At 41.6% G+C, this 24403-nt stretch overlaps 1 protein-coding gene across 1 annotated transcript in view; it reads left to right on the forward strand.

Annotated features, from left to right (window-relative positions):
- The first annotated feature begins 925 nt into the window (after positions 1 to 925).
- Positions 926 to 24403, forward strand: part of POU2F1 (POU class 2 homeobox 1) — a 214757-nt gene continuing 191279 nt past the window's right edge. The window contains exon 1 of the mRNA XM_070366820.1: positions 926 to 978. The gene's annotated coding sequence lies outside the window, so the exon portion shown is untranslated. The remainder of the gene's footprint in view (positions 979 to 24403) is intronic.

Raw genomic sequence — 24403 nt, forward strand, 5'->3', positions numbered from 1 at the left:
ACCTGAAAGGGCAGGGGCGGGAATTAGCGACTTAATAATTAACTCCCAGCTAACGTGGAAGCCAGCGGGGTGTTGGAAACAAGTAGAGAAGATCTGGGGCTAACTAAAAGAATCACAGGACCCTCCGCTTCGCATTGGCCCGGGTCAGGACTCTAGCATTCGCAAGGTTGAGGGCGGGGACTAATTCGGATTCAAACTTAAAGCGGGAGGCCCGCGCCAGGCTCAGCAGGTGCCTCCAGCCCGGTTCCCCGAGGCTGGTTTCCGTCCCTACCTGCCCGCAGGGCCGGAAATTACCTAGCAGGGGAGCGGCCCGTCCTTTGTTGTCGGTGTTTAAACAGCGCGGAAAGCCTTAAAAAGTGCGCACCGAAGAGGGCGCGGGCCAGTCCGCTCACCGACACTTCACGCATCTCCACCCTTTCGGCCACCGTGTCCCCTGTCCTTCTTGTAGCATGCCACTGGGGGAAGCCAGAGTAAAATCGGGAGGAGAGTAAAGCGGGAAGAGAAGGGAGGATATTAAGATGCCACAATCGCGCTCCGTACAACACTTTACACTTCACATATCAGGACGGAGCCAAGGGGAAATGGCGCAAGCGCAGACCGCCTTTTAGGCGCTTGGGGAAATTCGCGCATGTGCAGAGCCCAGACGAGAAGAAATGAAGCGAAGGAGTGACTCGCAGGTTGAGGGCGCTTTAGCTACTGAGGAGCCACAGCTGCCAGGGGGCGCGTGCGCAGAGAGCCCGGTGGAGGTGGGCCTCTTCCAGGGGGACAGCCTCGCGCGCCCCCTGGCGCGCGCCCGAGGAGAGGCGGGAGCTGGAGGGGGCGGAGAGCAGGGAGGAGGTCTGGAGGGCGGGCGGGGGGAGGGGAGCCGGAGCGAGGGAGGGTTTATCGACCGGGCGATTTTGGTTAAAATATTCAAAATGGCGGACGGAGGAGCAGCGAGTCAAGATGAGAGTTCAGCCGCGGCGGCAGCAGCAGCAGGTAATCATTACAGCATTTTACATATTCATATTCATACTCAACCCCGGCTCCCGCTGCCCCCCCCCCGCGACTTAGCATAATTTATTAGTACTCAGGATTATTATAATTAACGGCGGGGAGATGGGGGGCCAGGGAGCACGGAGCCCCCGCCGGGCGCCGAGCGGAGGGGGAAAGAGGCTCGGAGCGCCCAGGCGGAGGGGGAAGACGAGGGGCAAAGGGGGCTGCTATCCGCCGCTCTCCTCCTGCCCCTAGCCCACCCCGCCGCGGGCTCGCCCGCCCGCCCGCCGGCACCGGCCCTCCTCCTCCGCCGGCCGCCGGCCGCCCGCCGCCTCCGCCTCCTCGCCGCCGAGCCCCAACCCGAGCGGGTCCGCGGCGGGGCCGCGGGGCCGGGGCAGAGGGAGAGGACAATAAAGACGTTTTACATATTCATAGCTGCTGGGCCGGCGGGGCGCGGCGGGGCGCGGGCGGGCGACCCGGGCCGGGCCGGGCGGGCGCGGGGTGGGGGGGCGTGGAGGGCGAGATGGAGGTGGCGGCGAGCACAATGCCGGGGAGGCGGCGGGGCCGGAGTGGACCCCGGCGGCCGGACCGCCGCACGTGTCCTGCCCCCGGCGCGGGCCGGGGCGCCCCCTCCCCCGCGCTGCTGGCCGCGGGGGGCGGCCCGGGTGCGCCCGCGGACAGCGCCCGGCCCGCGCCCGCGCCCCGCCGCCGCACCAGGGTCCGAGCGGGGCCAAGCCCGCGGGTCACGGCCCCGGGCGCCCCGGCCGCGCCCCGCTCATCCCCCGAACGGTGGCCTGACCGGAGGCGGGCCTGCGCTGTAGATGGGTAGGGGTGAGCGGTCCTGGGCGCTGCGAGGGGGCCTCCGGGCGGAGGGACTAGGGAGTCCGCGCCGGCACGCGCTTCGCCCCCTTGGGGGCGGACTGGGTTGAAAGCGGCCCTCGGGGAAAGTTCCCCTCCAAGGAGCAGGTCCTCTGAGGCCGTCCCATGTGCTCCGGGCCACCGGTCAGGGGTCCCAGCGAGTCCTGGGGAAGCCCCTTGTTCCCCGGCGGCCGTGGATTCTCGGGAGAGTTGAGCCGAATGAAGGTGCCTGGCGCGGTCTGAGCTCCGGGTCCCCTGCCCCACCCTGTCTGCCCCCCGCCTCTGCGCTTGACCCAGACCCGCGGGGCCGGGGGCCCTCGGGGGCCTCGCTCCCCCTCAGGCCCCAGCGGCGCCCGGAGGCCTCCCGGGAACTCGGACGTGAAGCGCTGCCCTCCTGCCCGGCCCCAGAACCGGCTGGCTGACAAGTTGATAATATTCTCGGTTTACCCCCCACCGGTTGGGAGTTGGGTAGGGGCGGGGATCCCCCTTCCTGGGTCTCTGCCCCTGTTTTCTTGTTGGGTGCTGGGTCCTCTTATGCTCTGGTTAGCTGAACCTCTCTCATTTGAATAATGTCTAATTCGGGGAGGTTTATATTATTGAAATGGCCGCCTGGCTTTCCCCGCCTCTCATGTTTAGTAATTCAGACCTTTAATAACAGCCACTCACAGCCCAACGCCGTGTTTATATTTTACATTCGCCCCATGTGCTTTTGTGGTTCGATATGATTCTTTTTTTTTTTTCCTTGGCAATCCACAGGGCTCTGAGATCAAACCCAGACTGGGCTGGGAGGAGAGGGAGAGAGCTAGGCCTTGGCCCCTATGTAGCAGTGGCCTAGGCCTCATGTTCTCTGCCGCTTGATTTATTTACTAATAACCAAAATGACTCCCCCTACCCCCCCAAATAACTTCCGTACGCTTACCTCTACTCCACGGGCAGAAGAAACCCTCTTGGGCGTTAGCAACTTTCAAACAGCTTCTAGCTAAGCATCAACTCTGTCGTGTTCTGTTTTATCTTAAAAAAGACTTTCTTATGGTTTGCCATAATATTGGGCCTAAGGAAAAAAATCTATGCTTTCTCATTTTCAGAGGCGAATGAAACCTATTTTGGTTTAATAAAATAAATCACTTTGTTTTCGGGCTAGTTCACCCCTGCCCCTTGACTTCTACCCCCAAGTTAAACACTTTCAGGCTTTGTAAAGATCTTCGGTATTTGTTTAAAAAAAAAAAAAAAGCAGTAGTTTTTTTCTAGGAGTTGTAGAATAGCTAGTTATTTTAGAAGTTCCAATTAACAGCATGCTGTATTCCCCTTTCAGCCTCTTCATTCTAATTTAAAATGGAGCTGATATTAATTTTGTGTTACCACTGTTATAGACTTACTTATTTTAATTGTAGCACTCCTGAAAACAGATATGGGGTTATATTTTCTTTGAGTGTTTGTGTCAAGGTTAAATGAGTGAAAATGGAAGAATAAACTGAGGCATTGTGTCTACTCTGATCTTGAAACTTATTCCCTTCCCAAGCACACCCACCCCTCATCTTTAAGTTGTCAGAATTGATTTTATATTTTGTGTAGGCTTAGAACATTTGGTCTGTGAAAGGCAGATTAACTTTTGCTATTTAAAAGAAATAATTTTGATTTGGGGGCTTTCCCTTAGTAGAGTTGTCTTTTTAATTTTGTATAGTTCTTACCTGTTTTTTAAAAGCATGGTGTGGCTTCTCCTTGGTGTTTTTTAAACCCCTGCTAGTAAAGTATCGGAGAAGAGTTGTTGAACAGCGACTTGTTTAACCTTTGAAATTATGTTAATGCACTTGATGGTCAGTTGCAAGATACATATTTTGTGAGACATTAGTCTTCAGTTTAAATGGAAATAAAATTCTGGATTTGATGGGCTAAAAACAAGCCAATTGCAAATACCAGTTCTCACTTTTTTTTTTTCTTTTACTGCCAATAGGCAGGGCCTGAATGCAGCAGGAAAAAAGAATCTGCCGCTTTCATGAGAATGTTCAGGTGAATAACTGCTTCAGAGACCTGAAGCATGAGGTTGGATGGACAGAAAACAGTAACATGATTTCATGCCTTAAATAGCGTATGTTTTTGCACACGATTCTGAAGATGTGGTCAAACTGATGATGTCATTGGACAAAGGACAAGGTGCAGTTAATTTGATTTATTGTCCTGAGGTGAAGTGTAGCAATGAAACCTCCTCATAGGGAAACCATTTATCTCAGGACAATTTCCTTTATAGCTGCAATTTAACCACTACCGAGGCTGCAAATATTTTATCCAAGATGATAAAATGCACATTGCGTTTTACAAACAAAATTTCTTTCTTACAATTATTGTGATACAGGAAAGGGTGAGTATTGTTAACTGGCCTTATATTTTGGTTGGCTTCCCATGCTGTTGTAAAAATTCATTTCCTAAAATTCTCAATTGGGGACCGTGGTTTTAAATAAGTATAATCATAGAAATGATCTATAAGTATGCCTGTTTTAGATAGGTTTTTTATAATCCCCCAAACTCTAGTAAGAAGCTATATTTCTTGATATAATTTCTTCAGAGCATCGCTCAGGATAAAGGAGAGATCATATTTGGCTTAGAACCTGTTAAAGTGAGTAGAGTGAACTTGAAGAGGATGAGGGTTGTATATTGTTAGGTTGAAATTATAGTGTTTAAGGTAAAATACTTAACAGGAAAGCATGTGCTTTGCAAACAGTTTTTTTTTTTTTTTTTAATTTCAGAATTCTTTTTGGATTGTCTTAATTTAGTCTGGACAAGTTTGTGCATTTTATTTTGATTGATTAGTGATTTTTAAAATTGTTTCACTGTGAGGTATGAATGCACAGATGATTTTTGACCTATTAAATTTTCCTGTCAGACATTTTCCATCTTATTTTTAACTAGTTTATCTTAAAGTGATGATTAAAATATCCTGGGAATGTAGTGGAATTGTTGTGATTGATTCCTGCCTCTGTCGGTGTGAGAGGAGAGTCATCGAGTATTTTAGGGTTAGGGTTAGGGTGAGGCCTGCATGAGTTTATGGCCTGCTTCTCTCCTTTTGCATCTGTCAGGTGGCTTCCCACAAGTTTTCGGAAAAGCCATTGTGACTTCCTTCTTTCTTGCCCTGTCTAGTAATTATAATGGTACTTTTGAACTTAGGTCTTGAAAATTTATGTGACAGCTGACCAAATATTTTAATTTCTAAGAGGACTGTTCTTCCAAGGCATTACTGTTCAAGTCATTTTTAACCTTGACCCCCAAACTAATTTCCAGTTCCTTTCATTTTGACATTGTCAAAAATCCCAGTCGTCAAGGAAGAAACAGTGACTGTTATTCCAGGTTGAGTGGTACAGTATTCTGGCATATTTTAGATTTATTACTCTCTGCTTTGATAAGCAATATAAAGAAGAAATAAAATGTGTCTCATTACTGCATAGGTTGAAGTAATTGTTAATCTGTTATTCATGTGCTCAGTGGATCTTGGAATAAGTTTACGGTTCAGAATGTTAAATTGCTCTTATAAAGTCACCAGAGATGTTTAAAGGAGCCTTGTATATCTTAAGCAGGTGGTTCTAAAATGACATAACTGGAAATTTGAATGTTGCCTTTCACAAGTATTTTCCATTAAGAATGAAACAGTTTCTTGAATTTGTATTGCTTGATCTTGAGTTTAGGTGTGTGGGTTTGTATGTTTAAGTTGTGTTTTTAAAATTGGTCTCTCACTTTCATGAACGTCTGTCCCTTTGTACTAGGAAGACTATAATGTAGTAGTGATTCCCTTAATGTTATCAGTTATTTTTTTAACGTTGAAAGCTGACAGCTTTAGTCTTCTTTCAAGCCCTATTAAAATTAATTTTCTTTTAAAATACTGGTATGTGACTGTCAGTGTTGGTTCAGTTACAGTTTTTGTAATTAGTAAAGACTTACTAGGAAGCCTAATTTTAAGCAGGAATGTGTTTTCCTAGTGGAAATGATTTTGTTTGGGAATATTCAAACAATTATTGTTTACAGAACAGAGCAAATCACAGGCAAAACATGTCCCTTTTCTGTCACCCGTGTTTCTGTTGTCTCCTTTAATGTTAAATGCCTGAGCAAACATGTTTATTACTTATTTCTTCAAGGAAATCTAATATTAGGCATGAGAGTGTAGATTTGATTGTTACACATTTGCCTTATCTGAGTTTCTGTATCCCTCCTGAATGAGTTCTTTCCTCGTTTTCCTCTTTATAGGAAACTCTTCGGACCAGAATTTTGCTTAATTCTTATCTTGATTGTGTTGCTTAAAAATGTCTTTTTGAGTGGAATCAATATTGAAAGATGTAATACTTATGGTTCACAGATTACTTATCCATCTTCTTTTGCCAAATAGTTTTGCACATTGTTGGTGTTTTGTATAGATAGTTGGATACCTTAGATTTATATTTCTTCTTAGGAATTAATTGATTTTATTTTGTACTGAAATACTTCTAACTGTGCTCTAAACTGGCAATGAGCCCTTATAAACTCTTTTAGCAGTAATAGCAATGGAAACAAAAATAGCGTGAGTGGAGCCAGTGCTTGACTTACTGATCCATGTACAGTATGTTTAGAATTTGGAATATGAGAATTGTCTTGAGTTTCAGAACCTCTGATTTGAGGAAGTTCTTTATGTATAATACACGTAGTTTTTACTGTGGGATATTAATTTACTGAGCATTGATAAGATATCTTATTTGTATTTAGTGACTGATAAAATGCTTTTGTTTTTAAATTTTTTTTCCCAGTTAAGCAAGTACTCAAGTTTTCAGTGCTGTCTAGATTTTATAGACAGACGTAGCAATCAGCAAAAGAAGAATCAGCAAACCTCTAGGTTTATCAGATTCTTTTTTTTTTTTTTAAGTACTATACAGGAAACTAGATACTCATCCAGAAGAGGATACGTAATAATTAATTTTTAGAGTGACAGTGTGAAGCACAAAACTTGGCTCACTGTGAGTGTTGGTAGTAGCTTTACTCAGCCTGTGATATTGAAAGTCATTGCAAGTACAGTTTAATTTGTCACTTGTTCTGTTTCATAATTTTCTGTGTAACTTTATTGGTTTTTATGTTGGAATCATAGCTCTAGCATGTAAAGTTAATCATTAAATCAGTAAAATAATAAAAATTATGATAGACCTTTTTTTTTTTTTGGACTGGTGAGCCTTTGTTTACAACAGAAGATGCAAACAGGAATGGCTAGGAAGTGAACATTATGTTGTGTATGTTAAACAGCTCAATTATTTTTAACATGTGGTCACCTCAAGTTGTACTGACTAGCTTTGTAATCTGCAGAATGAATATATATTTTAGAGAAAAGTGACTTAACTATTTTCTTGCTTTAGTATATTTTTAAAATAGTCTGCTTAGTGTTAAAAATGCTTTTTTTTTTTTTTTTGCTGATTAATGCTGCAGTAGGCAAGTATATTTTAATCAATCTTTTAAAAATAATTATTTAAACATTGCTAAGCTTACAAAAATATATATGCTGCTTTTTACCTGGTCCCTATGCCACTTGTCTTTGAGGCTAACAAGGGAATATAAGACTCTGCTGTGGAGTTTATACTTAGCAGGGAATATTTTAAAGCAGTGTGTCTACCGTCAACCCTCTATATTGGTGAGTTTGTTATCCGTTAATTCAGCCAACTACAGATTGAAAATAATGGAAAATATTCCAGCAAGTTCCAAAAAGCAGAACTTAAATTTGTTGCATCCTGGCAACTATTTACTTAGCATTTACATTGTATTAGGTACTGTAAGTAAGCTAAAGATGATTTAAAGTATATGAGGATGTGCATAAGTTACATGCAAATGTTGCGCACCCCTGGGTTTTGGTATCTGTGGAGATTCTGGAACCAATCACCTGTGGATAGCAGGGGATGGTTGTAGTTACATATTAAAATATATAATAGATAATAATGGTCAGAGTAGAGATCAGGTCTGTCCAAGTTTGTAGGAACCAAAACATCCTAGAATGGTTAAAGCTGGAAGGTAATTTAGGTACAGTCTATCTTAAAACCTTTACCAATGAGACAGTATTCTCACTGAGGGTGGTGGTTTAGTGACTTGCCCACAGTCTCTTAACTGTTGAGTAAAGAAGACTTTTAGTCTTCTCCTCCCCTGCCCCATCTCTCCCTCTACCACATTGCTGCTAGTCAGAGAAGACTTTTAGTAGGAGGTTAGATTTTTAAGCCACATTTAAAAGGGTGAAAAGAATTTAGAGGAATGGGAAGACAGGGAAGATACTGCAGGGGAGATTGTGTTCAAGATGTAAAGCATAAGGTTACTCTGTGTGCAGGGAGGCTGTTAGAGGTTTTTGAAGTAAGGAATTCTGTGATAAAAGCAGCATTCTGGGATTAACATGGTGGTGTGCAGGACCTTTTGAAATAGGAAGGGAGGGATTTGGGTCCATGGAAACCAGTATATAAAAGTCAGGGTATGTGGGTTTTGACTAATTAAGCTATGGAGATTGTTGTGTAGTTGCTAAGTCGTGTCTGACTCTTCTGCGACCCCATGGACTATAGCTCACCAAGCTTCTCTGTTCATGGGGTTTCCCAGGCAAGAATACTGGAGTGGGTTGCCATTTCCTTCTCCAGGAGATCCTCCCCACCCAGGGATTGAACCTGGGTCTCCTGCATTGGCAGGCAGATTGTTTACTGCTGAGCCACCAGGGAGATACAAACATTATATAATAAGACAATTACCGTACGTCAAAAGGCTTTCAGTCTAATAGTGATGTAATGAAAATAGATAATTCATAGGATGTTGAGAATGTTCAGTTACTGTGCACAGAATAAGGACCTTTGGGAGAAATTCTTGCCGGTCTTTACAGTAAGAACTTTTTTATTTCTGACCAATGATTTTGTTTTTAGTCTTTGGGACACTGAACTAATTGACTTTATTTCCTTTTCAAATCAAACTACACTGTTTAGACCACGTTATCAACCTGAAAACTTAGATAAGCAATTATAGCATCCGTTTTTCTTAGCCTCATTCCCAGATCCATGTTAGGTCCTTACCTTTTGTTTTGCATTTCTTTTATTGCTTCCACCTTTAAACTCTTGTTATTTTGTGTTTTATGTGGTCTATCTTATATCCTTTGTGGAGCAAAGCAGGTATAGATAAAATTACCGGTAATCATAGCATAATGATTCTGTCTGTATTTTTATAGTACCTTAACATTTATGGTGGTACTCTTATTTTCATTAACTTGTTTGCTCCTTTCAGGCAAAAATTATTGCACCCATTTTACAGTTGAGTAAAATAAAACTTAGTTTAAGTGACTCTCCCGAGGTCATGTGCTTAATCAGCACTCAGTGTGTTTGGGGGCTGGCGGGACTTCTAGGTTGGCTGTTACTGAGGCCGCACACTGCAAAGTGGTAGAAGGCAGGCTGGGATTCTTTTCTGGAGAGCCCTGCGTGTCAGGCGTTGATGGTGTAGGAGTTTGGATTCCACTTGCTTGGCAGTAGGAGTCATTGAATTTTTTTGTTCTGTACTGAGCCATAATCAAAGTTCTTAATTTAAAGTGTTTAAAAGCAGGTAATTAGAGTCAAAGGGATACCAGGGTTTTGAGCTTAGAGTATCAAAAGCAGTGCTGTGAACAGAAGTAGGGAAGTTGGAAGAGAGAGCCATTTGGGGGACTAGGCAATGAATTCAATTTTAGACATGTCATTTGAGACATGATTGGGTGGTTTTCATGGGGTTACACGTTTATTGTGAAAATCAACAAAGTGTTACAGAGTTAAATTGTGTGTGTGTGTGTGTGTCTTGCCCAATCATGTCCAACCCTTGTGACCCCATGAACTGGGGCTCCTCTGTCCGTGGGATTTCCAGGGAAGAAGACTGGAGTGGGTTGTCATTTTCTTCTCCAGGGATATCTTCCTGATCAAAGGATCGAACCCTCGTCTCCCACATTTCAGGCAGACTCTTTACTATCTGAGCCACCAGGGAACTCATACTAATAATAGGATGTGAGGTTTATGTTCATGCCACTGTGTGTGGACTGAGTATTACGTCTCAACACGGTAAATTCTAGGCATCTCATTTTGCCTTTGCCACTGGCTTCTGTAGTGGTTTCAATAATAAGATGGTGATAATAGCAGTGTTACAGGGATGCTGTGGGGAGTTACAAATTGGTAGCAGAAGCATTTTTAAAGTTCTGTAATAGTTTTTCTTCCATGAGCACAAGAGTAAATTTAGCAGTTATTATTATTTGTGCTGCTGTAGAGAGGGAGCTTTTAAATTGATTCTGTGGGACACCATACTTCAGGTTGTACATTCCCATGTGTAACCTGCATCTTGGAAGAAGAAGGTACTCCCCTAATACTCTTTCAGAAGCTATATAGTGAGGTATTATTGCATTGTAGCAAACATAAACTTGTCCTTGATTTCAAGGCATTCTGTTATCTCGCCCCTACCCCTGCCTATACATTCTTATCTTTTACTACTTCCTTAAAGAGCATGACTCAATAATTCCAATAGAAAGTACCCTTTATAGTCAGTTCAGTCGCTCAGTCCTGTCTGACTCTTTGCAACCCCATGGACTGCAGCACGCCAGGCTTCCCTGTCCATCACCAACTCCTAGAGCTTGCTCAAACTCATGCCCATCGCCCTCTATGTCTCTTTATAGGCCCACCACAAACAGTGTTTCTTTTAACAGGTTTTAATTTTTTTAAAAATCACCTTAAAACTTTGTCTTGAAGAGCTATTCTGGGAAGGTGGCTTTATTTATTTTGAAGTGTGGACTCTCCTCTCCCCGTCACAGTTCCGTCACATGTCCTGAAAGTAGGCCCGCTGTCTTGGTCAGTCTTGTATCTGGGATACTCTTGAGAACTTTTGCTCACGGGCTCACACCACCCCCTCCCTCGGAATGTTGTGGTGTGTTCGTGGTACAGTGAAAGCAGCATGGAAGGTTGGGAGACCTGGGCTCTCCATCTCTAACTAGCTTTGTGACTGGGACAAGTTACTTCACCACTGGTTTTTTTTTTTTTTTTCTTTATTTGCGTGTGTAAACGTTTTCAAACAAAAGGCCATTGGAATCATTTTCAAAATGAATTTTAGACAGAAGCTTAATGATAAAAAGTAAGAGTGGAGCTCTTCTGATTGAGGAAGGCACAGGGGCAGGGAAAACATCTCCCTCTGCTCCCCACAGTGACCCTGTAGACCCCTTCATAGGCTCTTAGAACCTGCTGGTGCACTGTTTGAAACTGGTTACCCTTATTTATCATACAGGCCTGTCTATTTGTTATTCTGTCTCTACGTCTGTGCTTCTGTCCTACTTTGTCTGCACTCAGCACTTTATTTGTGTTCATTTAGCTAATTTAGCACTTCATTATACACAGTCTTATTTTCTTCACTAATTGAGTTTTATAAGTAAATCTTGTCTCTTCCTAAGAGCCTTGAGAGAGGGAACACGCTGCTAGAGATAGAGTCGACAGTTAGCAAATGATGCTTGATTGATTAAATTAGAGGTTCTCAATATTTTGCAATACTTTGATCACCTGATGTGAAGAACCCCGATGCTGGGAAAGATTGAAGGCAGGAGGAGAAGGGGATGAGAGAGGATAAGATGGTTGGATGGCATCACTGGATGGATAGCAGTTTGAGCAAGCTCCAGGAGTTGGTGATAGACAGGAAAGCCTGGTGTGCTGCAGTCCATGGGGTCGAAAAGAGTCAGACACGACTGAGTGACTGAACTGAGTCTTTGCTGGGATAAGACTTGCCCGTGGAACTTTTTCAGCATGCAGAGGCCCAGACCTTACCTTCCAAGTTTCTAATAAAGTAGAGGTCTGGCAAGTCATAGTTTTTAAAAGTTTGTAAAAAATAATTCAGTTACTTTGAATTTGTTGCATTTCAAGATTATTGCTTAGAATATTTTGAATTGTGGTTCTCAGTGGACCGTGAAGTCTTCATAGTGAAAAGACAGAGAACTAGGAAGCTTGGATCCTTCCTCTGTTTGTAGCACTATCCGGCTTTATGCTATTGAACAAATCTCTTAACTTTTCTGGCCCATAGGGTTCTAAATTGACGAATTGTGTTTTATTTTCATATTTTGTTTTTCTTTTTAAGCTGTGGAATTCTTCAAAAGCATCTTTTTTGGTGAAGACCAGTAGACACAACAGATACTTTGGCTTTCATCTGAATACCATTTTAATAAACATATAAAGAATATAGAACATGGTAGGTTCGATCCTATCTCGGCAGTAGAGCTAAAATATATGGGGAGTCTGAAAATGTAATATTTAGATTTTAAACTTGAAACATCTTTCTAGAATGTGAATGAATGAATAAGGACAGTAAGCTTATCAGGAACTGTAATAATTCTTGTGAACATAAAGTGGATTATAATTAACCAATCAGACTGGTCCTTCTGCATTCATTTAATTCAGTAAATATAGAGTTTTCTTCTGTTCCTTGCCATGCACACCACACTGGAGAAAGAGTAGTGAATAAGACACAGACTGCCCCTGTCCTCTGAAATCTTATAGTCTGTTGGGCAAGTCATACATTAAATAACACGGTTTATAGTTAATTGAGTAAAATACGGGAGATTCAGAATACTCTGAATAAGATAAGGACACCTAATCAGAATGAGAGGATTTAGGAAGGGCTTCCTGAGGAAGCAGTGTTTACACTTGAGACCTGAAGGGTGACTGCAAGTTATCAGTTCAAGTCTGGGAGTAGGAAGTGGGGTTGAAAATGTTATAAGCAAAGGAAGCAATATATATGTGATTTTTGAAACCAGTGCTGGTTACTAAGCTTCACGTGCATTTTCCCGTTAGTCTTCACAGTGACCCCACGAAGCGTGTTTTTCGTCATTCATCCTCGTCATCTTTCAGCTAAGAAAGCTGCAAAGAGGCTAAGTGGTACACCTAGGTCTCTGACCTTTTGGATGTAATTAAGAGCATTATTATGCTCTTAACCATTAATTTCTGCTTCCAGTCAAATTGAATGATGAACTGTTTAGCAGTTATTATTTTTGAGTTTATCCTTAGTGCTCTTATGCAGTTCCCGGTTCCAGATTGTGTGGTCTAGAATCAGTGGTGCATTTATCTCTATCTTGCAGTTTGGGGAGATGGACAGTTGATCAGCAGATCTAATGTTAACCTAGCTTTCAGGCATCTCCAGTTGTTGATTATAAAAATATTCTGAAGCTGGCTGTATGTAGATTGTTGATTCTGGTGATCCATAAAGCTTGAACACTTTGAAATTATACTTTAAAACTGAAGCTACTTGCAGATGTTAACATCCAGATAATTTTCATTTGGGGCATCATTTATATTCTTCTGTTGGCTAGATTAGGAAATCAGGACATGTATTTAAAATATTTGAGTGTTTCGCCAGTGAGTTGTGACTTAAAATTGATATGCTGGCAAGTGCCGGGAATTTGTTTATCACTCCCCTTCCCCCAGCAAGCTGTAACTGAGCCAGCTTTCAGTTGAAGAAACATGACAGTTGCTTATTTTTTCTGATGAGAAGTCAGTCATTTAATGGTATTGATATTCCCTATCATGTATAGCATGTTTAATCCTTCCCCATATCACCCTGTTCATTGTTACAGTGTTTGTGTGTGAAACATTTTTTCTTCACACTGCATAGTCATTGCCCTCTATGTGCTGCTTCGTGCAGTCAGCCAGGAAGGCTGTTTTAGCAGACTGTAGTATATATTAATTCATATGTCAATCACTGTTACTTAGAAAAGAATTGGTGAAAATCCTCTGGTGTCATGAGAGACATCGTAAACATCACTAAAGCCTGAGAAGACAAATTAACAATTTTATGAGGGTTACTGGAAGAAATCATGGTGTAACTTCAGAGAATTAGAGTGTAGTGTCAGCACCATCGCCAGTTCTTGGTACCGGAATCACGTCTGAATAGTGCTGTCCTGCTGTAAGACCCAGGTGGTGCTGGGTCAGCGCCTGAGCCCTTCCCTGGAATGTTCTCAAATGTGCGCGCCTCCACTCGCATACCTACCTCAGGTGTGCCGGCCCCCCTTGTGTATGTGTGGCTGCTGTTTAGTTGCTAAGTTGTATCCAATTCTTTTGCAGTCCTGGGAACTGTAGCCCGCCAGGGTCCTCTGTCCGAGGGATTTGCCACTTAAGAATATAGGAGTGGTTTGCCGTTTCCTTCCCTACTTATATGTGTGTACATAATTCAAAAAGTCGGTGTACATCCTGCTTTTTTTTTTTTTCTTGTAAACATGTCATCATATTTTAGGTTTACCCAGGTAAATAAACCTTTTTATTTGTTAAGTACAACCTCTGGGTAATTTCAGGACTTCTCTGATATCTCAGATGGTAAAGAATCCGCCTGCCATGCGGGAGACCTGGGTTTGATCCCTGGGTTGGGAAGTTCCCCTGGAGAAGGAAATGGCAACCTACTCCAGTATTCTTGCCTGGAGAATCCCATGGACAGAAAAGTCTGATAGGTTGTAGTTCATGGGGTCACAAAGAGTTGGACACAACTGAGTGACTGAACTGAACTGAGCAGCTAAGCACTGGGTAAGTTCAAGGCTAACTCCCCCCACCCTTTTTTTTTTAAAGATCTTTGAATTTCATTTAGTTAAGTAACTTCTAGTGGCATAAATAACAAACAATAAACTGATTGTTGAATTGTTATTCAGGGTAGCTGTAACTGATCAAGGGTGAGTGATCTTAGGTTAATCAGAGAGACCCAGTGAAGTCAGTAGCGGGGCAATTTTCACCTTGTCTTATGAGACTGGAAAATATTGACATGTCTGCAGCTTTCAGTTCTTCAAAAACTCACCTAACCTGCCCTTTTACCTAGTAATTTTTTTTTTTACAAATATCCTTCCATACCTTACCTAATCCTTTTTAATGGTTGTATTTTATTGTATTGATGCATCAGCTTATTTACTTGTTTCTTTTGGATGTATGTTAAATTTTTTCCGTAATTATAAGCATCCATCTACAGTGCTTTTTTTTTTTTTAAGATAAATTCTTAGGAATAGAATTATAGCCTTTAAAAATATGTTAAAAATTTGTGTGTGTGTTTTCAGATTGCTCTTGAGAGAGGTACCATTCTGTGTTTTTATCTATAGTACATATTTTATCTATAGTATTTAATAGTATCAGTTTCCCCACAGTGTCTTTTTAAACTTTTGGATGTACTGATAGATGAAACATTGTTTTAATTTTCATATTTTTGCTGTAAGTCAAACATTTTATTACATTTTAACTTCTTTTTCTGTATATTTTTCAAATATAATGTAAAACAGTGAGTTGTTACTCTTGTTGCTGTAGTTCTGACCCTTTCATGAAGATTTATAACTTCTTAAATATTTCCTTCTCATGAGTACCCCCCTCACTACACACACAATGAACTCCTGTACCTCTTTTGAATAGCATAAGCTTAGGGATGAGAGGAGCGCTGGGGTCATGCCTTGGCAAGACTTAAGCTTTCTTCCTCAGCCTCCCTAGTATCCCCCATAACAGGAGTTAGTATATTTCCCTGTTTCTATAGATCCTATCCTGGCATCTTAGTTGCCACCTTTAATTATCGGTTAACTTGTTCCTCTGTTTTGTAATAACTTAACTCTGTACTCTTAGGGGCTTTTTACCCCAGGCATGTAGCAGGTGCGTTGTTGCTGTTCAGTTTGTCTGACTCCTTGTGACCCCATGGAGTGCAGCATGCTCGGCTCCTCTGCTGTTCACTGTCTCCTGGCATTTGCTTCAGTTCATGTGAATCAGTGTTTCGATTGAGCCATGCCTTGTGCTGCACAAAAATGTTTCTTTTAGTAGAGGGGAATTAGAGTGAGCCTAATTTTTTACTCTGCCTGTTCTGAAGAAATTTTGATTTTTAATCAACTGTTTAGGATGAAGAAGAATTGGAAAGAAATTCAAGTTGGAAAGTCTAGGAATTTATTTACTCCCATCTCATCCTCTGCCACCGCCTTCTCCTTTTGCCCTCAATCTTTCCCATCATCAGGGTCTTTTCCAATGAGTCAGGTGGCCAAAGTATTGGAGCTTCAGCATCAGTCCTTCCAATGAATATTCAGGGTCAATTTCCTTTAGGATCGACTGTTTTAACACATGTTTGCTATGTATTTGGTGCTCAACAAATATTTATTGAATGAACTTTTTTTTTTTTTTGATTCTCAGATTTTCATCTAGCAATGTATCTCTGATAGCAGAAGAGAATGAACTTGTATCCTGAGAGAGCCTGGGGCTATATCACACAAAGGAAAAAACTGTGGTGGCCTCTAATAGTTTAAAATTTTCATCTATGAATATTTTCTTTCATAGTATGTTGATAATATGTTTCATATATCAAATATTTTAAATTATTCAATTTTTGAGTAAAATTTACTTTCTAGGAAGAGAAGCATATCTATGGTTTTGAGTACTCTGCCTGAGATCCTTGCCAAATCAGTCTCCTTACCAAGGAAGAGTATGAAGTGAAAAGAGCTTCAATTCTGGAACCAAACAGATGTGGGTTTGAATTCTGGCTTTGCCACCTCCTGGCTGTGGGTCAGTGGGCTGGTGGGCTAGTTACTCAGCCTCCTTGTAGTACTTTATAGAATTATCTGTTTAACAAGTTTATTCACAGCAGATATTTGAATGCCTGCAGTTTGTGGCGTTGTGCTGTTTGCCAGGTTTGTAATCATAATAATCATGTGTTTGCCTTCATGGAGCATCAGGTGTGTCTAGGTTCTCTTCCTTGTGACTATTGACCCTCCTTCCCCTGGATCTGTTGCTAATTTCCCGTCCACTTAGGAGTGATTCAGCAACCACCAAGTCTTATTTATCTGGAATCAACTGGTGTGCAGACTAACTATAGTTTAAAAGAAATAGTGCATTTTTGAAAGAATACGAAATGACCAGCAAAAGCATCTGCATATATTCTGTGTGCTCTCTCATTGACCCCTGCCTGGTAACCTTAAGTTCTACATGTATGTACCCGCTTGGTAGTCATATCCTTTATTGGCAACCATCTGTTAGCTGTTCATTCATAAAGAGGGGATAGTTGCAGGTCAGCTGTGGCACTGTGGTCCTGGAGAGCAGGGCCATGCCTTGCACTGCACAAAAACGTTTCTTTTAGTAGGGGGGAATTAGGGTGAGCCTAATTTTTTACTCTGCCTGTTCTGAAGAAATTTTGATTTTTAATCAGATGTTTAGGATGAAGAAGAATTGAAAAGAAGTTCAAGTTGGAAAGTCTAGGAATTTATTTACTCCCTATGAACTTGTCCCACGTGGTGCTAGTGGTAAAGAACCTGCCTGCGAATGCAGGTTATATGTAAGAGACGCTGGTTCGATCCCTGGGTGGGGAAGATCCCCCGGAGAAACAAATGGCAATCCACTCCAGTACTCTTGCCTGGAGAATCCCATGGAGGGAGGAGCCTGATGGGCTACAGTCCATGGGGTTGCACAGAGTCAGACACAACTGAAGCGACTTAGCACACAGCATGAACTTGGTACTGACAGGACCTAAAATCATTCCAGTGCTAGACTGAGCTGGGATCTAACCTCCCAGCAAGCTTGGTGTTTTCTGGGTGTGAGGAACAGGGAATTTCAGGAAGCTGATGATGGGAGGAGGGTAATTTAACTTCTGAATGGAAATGGCTCAACAATATTATGTGTGAACCCTGATTGACATACAGCAGTGATATCATTGTAGAGTCACTTGGTGGCTAGGAAAGATGACAGTGACCTTGAAGAAAGAGGCTGCCTAGCAAACTCACGATCATGCATCTTGTGGAGTTTAAACACCTGCCTACATTATGCCAAGTAATTGGAAAGCTGAGGGGTCAGTAGACTCAGATTGTTGCAATGCATAGGGTTTTTCCTCGTATTTGGGGGTAGGGAGAAGAGCTCAGATAAGACACGGGTTATAGTAACAGTCCATTTGTTTTTCCCTTTTGGTCATTTTTATTGAATAATTTTTATGTTTTCTTTGTCAATTATGACTTTTGTTTTTACTATTTTGAGTGATACCTGTGAAATAATATTTCTAAATATTATAAGTAACTTTAGATTTACAATAAGTTCAAGTTTACACAAAGCCATTTTTAACTACCATTGTTCTAATTTGTATAAATAAAAAAAATTAAAAAAATTATTGGCGATATTCTCTGATCTTTCTTCTGCTCCCCTTCTTAATTTCCCTTTTCTGATTTCCCCAGTTAACTGAGCATTGTCTGGTTTTTATTTTTTTAAATCTGTGTATCATACTCTTGAAATCCTTCCACTCCCTTGACTTCTCATGTGATTTTGTTTTCTGTTGCACTAAATTTAAAAACATTTTCCATATGATGCATTACTGCAAGCTTCATCCATTTGTTGCTTTTTTTGTTTCATAAAATTTAAGGTGGTTTGTAGAGGTTTATGAACTGTAGCAAGAAATGTAAAATAAAAATATAAAATAAAAATTCTAATATAAAAATCTAATATTTGCTTTCACAGATATTTCTCTAAGCTTCATTGTAGACGGTGCAAAAAAAAACCTCAATCTATGTTCATAATATTTGAAAGCAAACAAACTTGTGGTTTAAAAAAGTGGAGTTTCTGACAATTAAGATCAGAAGGAAGTTGCTCCTCACAGGCCTTGTAGATAGGACCCCATGTAATAAAATGAGCAGTGGCCTCACAGCAGTCCTACTGTGCATGCACCAAGGAACTTCCCAAGGCCCCGCTATAGGCCAAGATGTGTGATCATTGGGCAGATGAGGATGATTCAGAACGGTGTGGCAGAGAGTTTATAATGATTAGAAGGATGGAAATGTTGCATATCATTTAGGCAGTCTCCTACAAGTATTCTTTCTCTCAGTTTTGTATAGATTATAAGCTCTGTGAGGATAGCAGGTCTGTTTTGTTCACATTAGTACAGAGTTACCGGCACAGTGTCGGTTACTGAGTCTTTTCAGAATACATATGCACTGAGTTTGAAATTGAAGGTAGAGTTTTGTTCAGGGAGACCTTGGCTGCTCAGGCAGCACCTCAAAGGTTAATACCATATGGCAGGCTCATTGGAGGCCTGGTTCTCAGAAACTTGATTTCGTTACCATCCTTATGGGTAATTGAGTTCAAAAGAACTGATTCTTGATGAGCAAATACAGGATAGACAAAAATAGAAACAATGCCTGTTTGTGTTAACCTATGAACCTGTTATGAGAAATACAGTTGCAGAGTGTACCAGAACTCTTGATCATTCAGCAGTACATTGCCTCATTTTACCAGAAGCCAAATTGCAGTCAGAAGAGTTGCCTAATGACTTTTTTTTTGGTCAAGGCTAAGGAAATAATTAGGCTAATAGTTAGGACGTACTTTCTCTGCTGGTTAGGATGTATTTTGCCTTGAACAGTGCTGGGCACATCCTGAAAATTTTTCCTGTTTTTAATTGTTTGCCACTGATGGAAAGAAGCACTAGGTTAAATAGTCTATTTAAAAGCTGTTTTTAAATAAGGGAGAAAGTTGAAGTTTGATATTTGTATTGTTTGTGGATTTCAACTCCCTGTGGTATTCTTGTTTACCATGCTGTTAAGGCACAGTTAACTCTCAGGTACGATAAATGATGTTTATCTTAAATAGTTTCCATTGCTTTGACAGAATAAATGCATGCATGTTCAGTCACTCAGTTTTGTCCCACTGTGCGACCTCACGGTCTGTAGCCTGCCAGGCTCCTCTGTCCATGGGGTTTTCCTGGCAGGAATACTGGAGTGGGTTGGCATTTCCTCCTCCAGGGGATCTTTCTCACCCAGGGATTGAACCCACATCTCCTGCATTGGTAGGCAGATTCTTTACCACTGAGCCACCTGGGAAGCCAGACTAAAAGAGACAATCTAATAAAGTGCTGTCCATAGACAGCAACTCAGGTGTAATGTATGTGTGCACTACAGTTGTGCATAGGCAGAGGAAGTGAGGTGACCTAATGGCGATACATTGGTGGTGTTGGCACGGTTGAGACTCTCATCTCTGCGTACCCCCTTTTTTTTAATTCTAGCAGGTGCTGGGAATGCTCAAAGCAGAATACATAGCCCCTTGAACAGCAATAAGCTTTGAAAAGTGATCACTTTAATGCAGATATGAAAGCTTCCTGTCAGTTTATTTAATTTTAGGCATGGAAAAGGTTTTTGACATGACACAACTCAGATGCCATACAAGGAAAAGATTGATAGGTTTAACTATGTAAAATATTTTAAGTTTCTTCCTGCCAAAAGACTCTGTAAAAAGTTATATAACTTAATATACAAATATTGTAGCATATAGGAATGACAGTTGATTTTTCTTAATGTATTAAGTATTCGTGAAAAGTGAAAGTGAAAGTCGCTCAGTCATATCCGACTCTGTGACACCATGGACTATACAGTCCCTGGAATTCTCCAGGTCAGAATACTGGAGTGGGTAGCCGTTCCCTTCTCCAGGGGATCTTCCCAACCCAGGGATGGAACCCAGGTCTCCCACACTGCAGGCGGATGCTTTACCAGCTGAGCCCCCAGGGGGCCCATTGAGTATTGTTAGGTGTCAACAATAAACGGCAGACATCCCAAATAGAAAAGTGGTCAAACACTACGAACAGGCAGTTGGCTTGACAATAAGAGTATAAACATATGAACCCTGATTAAGAGCCTCAGCTATAAAGACAGAACATTCTTCAAGGTGGAAATACAAAACATGCAAGGATGAATTAGAAAAGTTGTGCTTTAGGTAGAATAGTGGAGAAATGTGTTAGGGAAAGGGGTAGAGTTGAATACTGGCCATGGTTTAGAAGTAACATACGAGTGTTTGTATATGTATATACTAAAGAGCTTCTTGATGAAGGTGAAAGAGGAGAGTGAAAAAGCCAGCTTAAAATTCAACATTCAAAAAACTACATGCAATCCCATCACTTCATGGCAAATAGATGGGGAGACAATGGAAACCGTAAGCAGATTTTATTTTGGGGGGCTCCAGAAACACTGCGGACAACGACTGCAGCTGTGAAATTAAAAGACGCTTGCTCCTTGGAAGGAAAGCTATGACAAACCTAGACAGTGGATTAAAAAGCAGAGACATCACTTTGCCAACCAGGGTCCACATAGTCAAAGCTATGGTTTTGCCAGTAAATGTACAGATGTGAGAGTTGGACCAGAATTGATGCCTTCAAATCAGGGTGTGGTGAAGACTCTTGAGAGTCCCTGGGCTGCAAGGAAATCAAACCAATCAACCCTAAAAGAAAATCAACCCTGAATATTCTTTGAAATGACTGATGCTGAAGCTCCAATACTTTGGCCACCTGATGTGAAGAGCTGACTCACTGGAAAGACCCTGATGCTGAGGAAGATTGAGGGCAGGAGGAAAAGGGGGTGATAGGGTGAGATGGTTGGATGGCATCACCGACTCAACAGATATGAGTTTGAGCAAACTTTGGGAGATGACGAAGGACAGGGAAGCCTGGTGTGCTACAGTCCGTGGGTTGTGAAGAGTCAGACGCAGTGACTGAACAAAAAAGTACACACACATATGTATATTGGGTTGGCCGAAAAATTCATTCAGGTTTTTTCATTACGTCGTTCGAAAAACCCAAATGAATTTTTTGGCCAACCCAAAATATATATATGCCATTTCCTCCTTTAAAACAATAAAATTACCATTTGGTATATATTGGGTTGGCCAAAAAGTTTGTTTGGATTTTTGAAAACTGTGATAAAAACCCTGAATGAACTTTTCTTGTCAACCCAATATATATGTTTATGTGTGTATTGTTTCCAATATACATGCTATTTGGTAATTCTGTTGCTTTAAAGGAGGAAAGGGCTTCTCTGGTAGCTCAGATGGTAAAGAATACACCTGCACTGTGGGAGACCTGGGTTCGATCTCTGGGTTGGGAAGATCCAGTGGAGGAGGGCACTGCCACCCACTCGTATTTTTCCCTGGAGAATCCCCACAGACAGAGAGAGGGTCCTGGCGGGCTACACTCCGTGGGGCCATAAAGAGTTAGATATGACTGAGTGACTAAACATACATAAGGGAGGAAAATATATTTAAAATCTGAAATGGTTAAGTAGAGAAGGGACTCCTGCCATTCCTGATTTGATACACAAGGCAGCAGGTAAATGATTTATTCATGCCTTGCCGGATCTTGTGTTCACGTGTGTGCGTAGATGCGCAGTTGTGTCCAACGCTTTGCAACCCTGTGAACTGCAGTGATTGTTAATTTGTTCCTAGATAAATGTCTCATAGATAATTGAAAGTCAACTATTAACTCACTTTTTCTTGTACTCCTGCACAAACATCTTTAATACATGCTCCCACCATCCTGATGAAGGTCCTTTTTGCAATAGTTTGAAGCCCTTCCCCCAGAATTCTTCAGCATTACATTTATGGGAATATCCATTCTGATTCAGAACTCAACTTCTGGAACTTTTGCATTAGGGGTTCCTTGTTTTGTAATGAAATTGTCATCCAGGAGATAACAGTTAATCTCTCCTCCTCCTTTCCTGTTTTAATCATTTACCTCGTTGGCCACTGTAAAGCAATAACCTTAGCAGAACTGTCTCTTCCACTATAACTCACTTTTCTTATAGGTGTGTCTCCAAGTGGTCTACAGACACCTCCTTCTAGTGCCAAGTGAAATAATTATTTTACTTAAAAAGAAGGAATCGGAAATCCAGCTACTGCTGGGCAGTAGACATAGTGCTGCCGCCACCGCTAAGTCGCTTCAGTCGTGTCCAACTCTGTGCAACCCCGTAGACGGCAGCCCACCAGGCCCAGCCGTCCCTGGGATTCTCCAGGCAAGAACACTGGAGTGGGTTGCCAGTTCCTTCTCCAATGCATGAAAGTGAAAAGTGAAAGTGAAGTCGCTCAGTCGTGTCCGACTCTGTGCGACCCCATGGACAGCAGCCCACCAGGCTCCTCCGTCCACAGAATTCTCTAGGAAAGAGTACTGGAGTGGGTGGCCATAATGAGGTCAGCTCAGATATGAAGTGATACTGTTACAAGAATTTGAAAGCATGGATAAATAAGTTGACGGCTAATTTTTTTGGTGTGAGCTGAAAAATTAATTAACAGACAACCTCAGTTGTCAGTATTAGCTTAAGATGGAATGGTTCTGGGTAGTATAAGATAACAAGTTATCAAGTTTGTTTTTGGCCCATCTGCCAGGCACTGTGCTAAGTGTTCTAGATGAATTATCTCATTTAATCCTCACATCAGCTATGATACTATGATATATAGATTCTGTTACAACTCTGTTTTGTAGATGTGGAGACTGAGGTATAAGAAAGTCATATGATTTTCCAAAGTTACCAACTAGAAAATGGTAGACTTAGCTTATAGTAAGTTGAAGGCATTGATTCCAGGTTTTAGCTAACGTTAGTTGACTTCTCTATTTGACTGATTAAGGATGGTATTTTTTAGCAGAAATTCTTTATTATTGTCAGTCACTTTTTTTTTTCATATTTTTGGAAACAAGTTATCTGTTGGGTGGCAAAGTAACTTTAGAGATAATTATGCGTTTAAGTGTTGCTTGCTTCTGTCATATAGTATTATAGATATTAATTTTGGATCAATTGAGAAGCATAATTTAATGCTTTTTGAAGTTGAGGTATCAGTTTTGAGTTGTCCAGGCTTCTAGCAGCAGTCAACATAAATTCCGTGGATGAAACTTCCAGCACTATGAACAGTGATATAAAAGAAAAATAGAATGTGGAGACCTTTGGAAGGTGTGTGTGTGTGTGTACGTCTGTCTGCCTGTCTGTGGCCAGTTTTCTGTTCTGGACCTCACGAAAGAGCTGCTTGCCCTTTTGATGGTGCTGAAAGACTGTTAAAGCTGGTATTTGCAAAAGAGATGAAAAGTTGCTGGTTTAAGAACTCAAATCACAGAAGACTCCCAAGACCAGCTTTCTTACAGTGGTGACATGTTGAAGCAGAAGATGAGCAAGTCTCTGAAGATGGTCTAGCTATAGAATTTGCTAGGTTTTGTCTTGAGATAGAGAAGCAAATCTATACTTTTTTCCATAGCTTAACTTTTACTTAGTTATTTAGTTACCCTGTATGTAAAATCAACCCAAACCAGAAGCCACAACTTAATCAATTTATATGGACCCAAGTTTTCATATTTGCAATTGTTACTTGTTTTTATTAGCAAAGTATTGGGTTGGCTAAAAAGTTTGTTTGAGGAGCTTCCCTAGGGGCTCAGTGGTAAAGAATCCACCTGCCAATGCAGGAGACACAGGTTTGACCCTGATCTGGGAAGATCTCACACGCCTCGGAGCAGCTAAGCCTGGGCACCACGACTATTGAGCCTGTGCTCTGGAGGTGGAGAGTCACAAGTGCTGAGCCCACGTGCCGCGGCCACTGCAGCCCGAGCACCTAGAGCCCGGCTCCACAGCAAGAGGAGCCACCTCAACTAGGGAAAGCCTGTGCAACAGCAGAGACCCAGCACAGCCAAAAATAAATACAGTAAATGAAATTATTTATTTTTATTTTTGAGTTTTTCTGTAAGATAAGTATGAAAAACTAGAATGAACTTTTTGGCCAATCCAGTAACAAAAAGTTCAAAACTTTTGGGAGTTTGTGCCAACTATAATTGTTTTGCTGTAAAACAGTACTTCACATAT

This window comes from Bos mutus, chromosome 3 (assembly GCF_027580195.1).
Source record: "Bos mutus isolate GX-2022 chromosome 3, NWIPB_WYAK_1.1, whole genome shotgun sequence".
NCBI classification, from domain to species: domain Eukaryota; kingdom Metazoa; phylum Chordata; class Mammalia; order Artiodactyla; family Bovidae; genus Bos; species Bos mutus.